Source organism: Poecilia formosa, unplaced genomic scaffold (genome assembly GCF_000485575.1).
Source record: "Poecilia formosa unplaced genomic scaffold, Poecilia_formosa-5.1.2 Scaffold146, whole genome shotgun sequence".
NCBI classification, from domain to species: Eukaryota; Metazoa; Chordata; class Actinopteri; order Cyprinodontiformes; family Poeciliidae; genus Poecilia; species Poecilia formosa.
This window is the reverse complement of record NW_006800085.1, coordinates 1,368,137-1,374,745: the sequence shown is the minus strand read 5'-3', so window position 1 is coordinate 1,374,745 and position 6,609 is coordinate 1,368,137. Positions and strand designations below refer to the sequence as shown.

The window sequence follows — 6,609 nt, the reverse complement described above, 5'->3', positions numbered from 1 at the left end:
TCTGTGTCAACTTCATGTTGTCATGAAGCTGTCAGTTCAACTTCATGGCAACGTTGTCTAACAATATGGTTCCTGTTTCTACATGTTGCCCATTACCCTGAAATTCATAGGAAGTGTCGTGGTTTCTGTGCTGCCCTCATAAACACCATTTTATTAGAGAAATCAGTTTCAAGTATTTCATGGATGACTTTACTTCAACTTTGTTTGGCACAAGAAGCATATGTGAAACAAAAGGACGCATGTAAATCATGCTCAGTCACACAGATGGTATGAAATCAAATCCTGAGGCTGAAAAAATAATTCCTGACAAAGTGGTTGATGCCTTGTAGCTAATAACCTGAAAATCAGGTTTTAAACTTGGATGGGGCCCATGTTGAATGGAGTATTTATACACTGAATGTGCCCTTAAAACTTGCAACTTTTGCATGAAGGCAATAAGTGTGTGTGGTCTGTTCTGAGGTTCAGGGAAGTTTTTCTGAAGATTTCATGATTATTAAAAGCAGGTATGTGAAATTCTGACGATGTAAGAATGTTCTCTAAAATTTCCTGGTTGATATTGTGCCGACTTTGGACAGTCCTATTTGACCCAGAGTGACTTGGATTAAATTTAGCTGTTGGTGCACCTATCTATATTTTAAGAGGGATAACTCCAAACAGCCACAAGTTTACCAAATGATTGATATCCAAGTGTAAGATCTATTTAATGCATTTTTCCACTTGTGTGAAAGAAAATGTTATGAAACCTAGATCTGTATTCTACTTTATTGGAAAAAAAAATGGTGCCTATTGTTCCTCATTGAAGTTCACTAATCTTCAGTAGTTGATGCATGTCTACAATCCTCCAAATGGTTTGTGCAGGAGCATGTATGAGTTGAGTCATACATGATCCTCTCTGGGCTCCACCTCATGCCAGAGCATGTGAAAACAAACATCCGGCTTTAAACATGCTCAATAGCCTGAGGTGATCTTGAAATAAACTGGTCTGATGAGGCAATATCTTTTCACGTCAACGTTGCCAGAATGGAAGTGTCTTTGAGAGGAAAATCCCTTAAGTAACATGACAAAAACTGGCTTTAGTGACTAAGTGGCATTTTATCAAATGTAGCTTACTTTCAGAGACTTTATCTTTCTTTTGCTGATGGCTAGCTGGTTAGCTTATCTCATCTCTTCATCAAATAGCTACTTTAACCTGAAGATTGAAATGTCTGCCAATCATCTGTGAAGTCATGAACAGACACTCGTACTAACTTGTTTATTTAGTTACAAAATGATATTTTTTAGCTTGGACTTTTAAATGAGAATCATGTTTCAAGTAAAAATGTGACAAACGCCCGGCTCAGTGAGAGACGGGTGTTCAACTGGCAGAAGTGTCCAGTTGAACCCATTTAAGGCACTGGGGTTGTGTCTGTTTATTCAAGAACTGAATAAGTGGCGCTTATGGGCGTTCACTCCAGCAGTGTTTACTCTGACTCTGTTCTCTGTAAGGAAGAAAGAAACTGTTGCTAACATCTTAAAAGTTATTCCAAAAATATATTTTCTTTGCTTTTGGTCCTTTTGTCATTTCTAAGTATTTTTATTTAATATAGAAACTATATGCAACACTCATTTTGAAATGTTTTATTATTGTTAGCTCAAGGCTGCCTCTTCTTTTGAATTTGAGAAATAAAATTGATATTGTACAAACACAAAGAAAGCTCTCGTTTTATTTTATAGGGGCTGTGAGAACTCGACATTGTTTCATTGATACATAAAACTGCATTACTCAACTGCGTAAGCTTTTCAAAGCATTGCTAGCACTTTGAGAATATGACTCATTGATGGAATAACTTTTTTATGATCATTAATCTCTAGTATTGAAGCAATGGGTGAGCAACACGAACTCATCAACCCTGCTTAACTGTTTAGCACTAAAATCGGAACAAATTTTAATGACTGTCCTACCAATAACTCATGTTAATTTCAACTATCTTTAGCAACTTCCTGTTGCATTTTTGTTTACTTATTTCAAACATGTTTTTAAAAACAATACAAGCAATCAGTTGGACAGAGAAAACATGTACATACATAATCAAGATCCAATAAGTGGAGGTTGGATTTCATTTCTGTTCTTCCCTATGAACATTTTTCTTTCAACATTTTTCATAATGTTTCTTGTAAAAGGAATAAAATGCTCACTTTCATATTTAACCATGTATGTTGGATGTATACATGCATGACTTCCGCAACTCTTCTCTATGTCCAAGCTATTTTAAAAGGACAAAAGGGTGTCGTGTCTCATTTGAACAATGCCCATTGTCCGGAGGGTATTTGTTACTGAATATTGCTTCGATGTGGAAATAGTTTCGTTCCCTTTAATCGTTCCTTCCGCCTTTTTTCTGTTGACATCAGAAGTGCTGATGATCCTTGTCTATGATTACTTGACCAGAAGAAAAGAGGGAGGGAAGTGTGACAACAGTAGACACCAGAGATGAAATCAGATGCACATAAAACCAGTTTGCATCCTTGAGATCATCTTCACAAATAAAACCATGTAGTAATAAGGAAAAAGGTAGTCCATGTTGCAGTCTTGTTGCAATGACCACATTGTAATGACTGTGATTTGTGGTGGCTAATTTGTGTTTGGATTCAGCAGTGAGCAATCACAGAGCCAGCGTAGCACATGTGGCACTTGGTTATGGTTTGACATGGACATATAAATGCAGTTCAAAAGTGCAGTACTGCTGTCTGAAGAGTTCACACAAGCTTAATTAGATTTTGCCTCTGTCTGGTTTGCATAAGGGCTCCCTGGGCTTACACAACACTTGTGTGTGTGTGTGTGTTCACATAGATATGTTGATTTTGTCATGTCTTGTAAGGTGAGTCTTGCTCTGACTTGTCTGCTCCTCCCACGCCAAAGTTTCCTAACACACCTACTGTTGCCACTCTGACCAGGATATCGTATTTTCAGTAAGTACGAACCTCTCCTGTTCTTCTTTATGCTCATTTAAGTTCTTTCCACTTTCACGCCAACGTTCTTGTGACGGTTATTTCCTAAATTCCTGTTTTTTTCCACATGCTTTCAGTTTTAACTTTGGAAATCAGGATGAGTCGCCAGCAAACCGAAATGTGCCACGAGGTGGATTAAACCTTGTAACATGTCAAATTATGACATCCCTGACAAGGGATGTTTGTGTGACGTCGTTCATGTGAAAAGAGGGAGGACGGGACTCTCTTTCCTTGTTTGTAGGGGGGGAAAAATACAGGCATTTGTTCACAGGACTCAGTTTTCGTCTTTTGTTCTCCGCCCACTTTTTTTTTTATTCCCCAGGTGATCAGACTGACGGGGAAGTTGAAAGAATCTTTAGCAAGACAGCAGACGACTGGACGAGCCAACGGCAGCAGCAAAACCACCAGCTCACACGTTTGAAGATCCCAGAGTTTTCTTAATTGTTTCTGTGAGTTTTTTGGTGTTTTTACATATATATATATATTTTTTTTTTATTTATTTATTTTTTTTAAAGCTTCTTCAAAAAAGGGATGCAGCACTCTAAAGCTATATTAACCAAAACAATACTATTTCATACGTGGAATATTGACACAAATTGTTGGGTAGAAACTGATGTACATGTTTGGATTCTGTCTTATTGTGACTTCCAGTTACTGTAGCCCTTTCAGACAGAAATCTCGTGTTATAGATTGAAATGGCATGCGTCAGATTAGTCTACCAATTAAGTTAGGACCATAAGCTCAAAGCAGAAATGGCAAAAACTGATGGCATTTTGTAAGGCCAAAAGAGTAAAGTCATTTTTAAATGTATTTTTCTTTAAATGGACTGGTAAACTTTGCAAATAATTTGTTTGTGATGTTGCCTTTAAAATATTTAAGGGCAGGGTGCCAAACAATTTCTAATTCTGTGAAGACAACGCCTGCACTAATTCATTGTATTTGCCTTTCTGAGAAAGACTAATATAGTAAAAATTTGCATATGAAACTCTGTGAAATTTTAGTTGCACGAACATTATTTGTACCGTCGCTGACGAGGAAAAAGTTTAGAAGCGCATTTAAGCTGGCCCAAAAACAAACGGTACAGATGGTAAATTTAGCTGAAAGGCTTATTGTTTAAAATGAGATCCGGTTTATTGTGAAATTAGCCTTTTGAGAAAAATTTAACCATTTTACAAGACAAAGTGTAAAAAAAAAAAAAGAGTTGGGTTCCACACTGTCCCTTTTGACCACGCTTGTCAAACCGGTTTTCTGACTAGTTTTACTTTTTTTTTTTTTTTACAAATTCTTTGGCAAAAAAGTTTAGCTTTTGCACGATAAAACATAGTGGCATTTAAGAGAAAATGTGCTCTACTGTTTTTTTTATTATTTGTAGAAGTGTAAAGATTGTTCATGTATTGCCCTGACCTGTCCTCAAGACATCAATTTCAGCTCCTGTTTTTGTCTTGCTTGTCATTGTCTTTTAGGGTGTGTTCTAACCAATTATTCATAATATTTTCTCCTTCTGCTTTCTACTTAGCTTTACAAAGTTGTAGTGTGTTTTGTCCTCCCCTTGAACTTCTTCTAACACCATGGAGGACGACCACTGCAGACACAGCCAGTGCCACAGCCACGGGGCCTGCGAGGCTCCTTCAGACGGCGGCGATAATCTGGTTTGTACATGTGATCTGGGCTACAGCGGGGAATTCTGCGAAACAACAGTCAACGGGCATTTGAGTACACCACTGACCATAAGCGTAATTGTTGTCATCGTCGGGTTGGTGATCCTCGCTTTTGTCTTTGCTAAGATAAGGCAAAGGCAAAAGAGGAACAAGAGGTACTTGGACTTATCATATAAAATACATTGTTGCGGTTTAGAATGTGTTGAAATGTTGTTGTTGGTTTTTTTTTGTTTGTTTAATTTAGTTTGCTTAAAAGATTTATCCATTTTTTTGTTGAATAAAATGAGAACATTTACTGGTGCTTGATTTGTAGCATTCATTAAATATTTTTGAATTCTTACTTGATGTTTACCAGCATTTAATTGTTTTTTTATTTAGGATTGGGAAATTCAGGCCATGTATAGATGTCTGAATATTAAGCTACATTTTTCAAGATATTTGTTTTCTCATGATCAATTCTTTATTCAAACTTACACCTCAGTTTGTATGTCCTGTATGGTGTTTGTAGTTTTTTGGGGAGAATTTGTTTGCCTCTCAAGTAGACTTGCCTTAGTCTGCCCCTAGAGGAGATTTGTAGTTTTGCACTCATTGTTTTGTGAGTGCAAAACTGCATCCCATTGGTGTGTTGAATGGAAAGTATGACGATACTGAAAAAAGAAAATTAACTCAGTCCCACTATGTTTTTTTTTTCTTTGTCAACAGAAAACAACTGGCAGCACAACAAGGTTACAACGTATCACCTTAATGTGGATAAATATGGAATATGTCTAAGGTAAGCATGTTTTGACCTAACCAGCTCCTTATTTTTGAATACTGATTACAAGGAAGAGGAAAGTATTTACATATTTTTTTCTTTCTTGGGTAATGTGGGTAATCAAATGTATTAATCTAACATTACACATACTGTCAATATTACTACCAATAATTTAAAAAAATGCATCATGTGTCACTGGATCACATTGCTACAAGCCTAAAGTATTTAACTGTTAATCTTTCTAAAAGTAAAATATAATAAACACATCATCTAGATGCTAGTTTGTCAGCTGTTTTGCTCTTGAACTTTATATTAATTGATTAAAAAACCAAAATGTTTCTCATTCTTGTCCAGGTAAACAACGTCTTGGATAATCCCCCCCATCGTGTTCCTGCTGCAGCCTCTGAAAGGCACAAACACTGAATTTACTGAAGCACCTTGACTGATGAGCCCGTTTGCTTTGTTCAGCTGACACAAATAATATTTTCTGCAGGACAAATATGAGGTTGTGTTGGATTTTGTTTCTATAGTCATGGCACTGTCCATGTCTTTATAGTTGAGTTAAACTCACTCTTTGACATTTATTTCATGCAAAGTCATGCCAAGCACAATGATGCAAATGTTCAACCACTTTCTATGATGAAGCAGGAGCTTTGGCCGGAGGCATTGATCTCATGACAACCAGCTTCTTGTATTTAACTGGTGTTAGCAAGGATTTTTCAAGGTCATAAGGTTTTTGGTATCTCTACAAATGATATATAATTTACCCATAATTGCATAGTTTTATGTTTGAAATAATTTATGTGCTGTGTAGTTCACATTTTAGTGCTTTTGGTCTGTTTTTTTTTTTTTCTTTTGGTCTGTTTTTTTAAGCTAGATGAGGAAAGTTTTATTATATTTTATGTCCTGACACAAAATATGCCACACCTTGCAGACTTTTTTATATTTAGAAAAATATGTGGGTCCATCTGATCATTGTCTAATGCATTGTCATAATGTTTTTTAATCCATTTTATTTCCTTGATTATGCACACAACTGATAATTTTGTGTTCCATAATAATCACAACCACTACCAATGCAAATCCAAACTGCATAGTTATCTGTCCTTCTGTTTATTTATTTTTTTCTTTGTTGTTAAGCAGAACATTTGTTTCTGTTTTTGTTCTGTGGAGCATTTGTTTGGTGAAAGTATCCAAGCAATTTTTTTTTTT

At 36.1% G+C, this 6,609-nt stretch overlaps 1 long non-coding RNA gene across 1 annotated transcript; it reads left to right on the top strand.

The window, feature by feature from the left end:
- Positions 1 to 2,407: 2,407 nt before the first annotated feature.
- Positions 2,408 to 6,609, top strand: LOC103145743 (uncharacterized). Its single transcript, XR_477055.2, has 5 exons — positions 2,408 to 2,946; positions 3,308 to 3,434; positions 4,502 to 4,798; positions 5,346 to 5,415; positions 5,752 to 6,609. It is a non-coding gene; the product is annotated as an uncharacterized LOC103145743 (long non-coding RNA).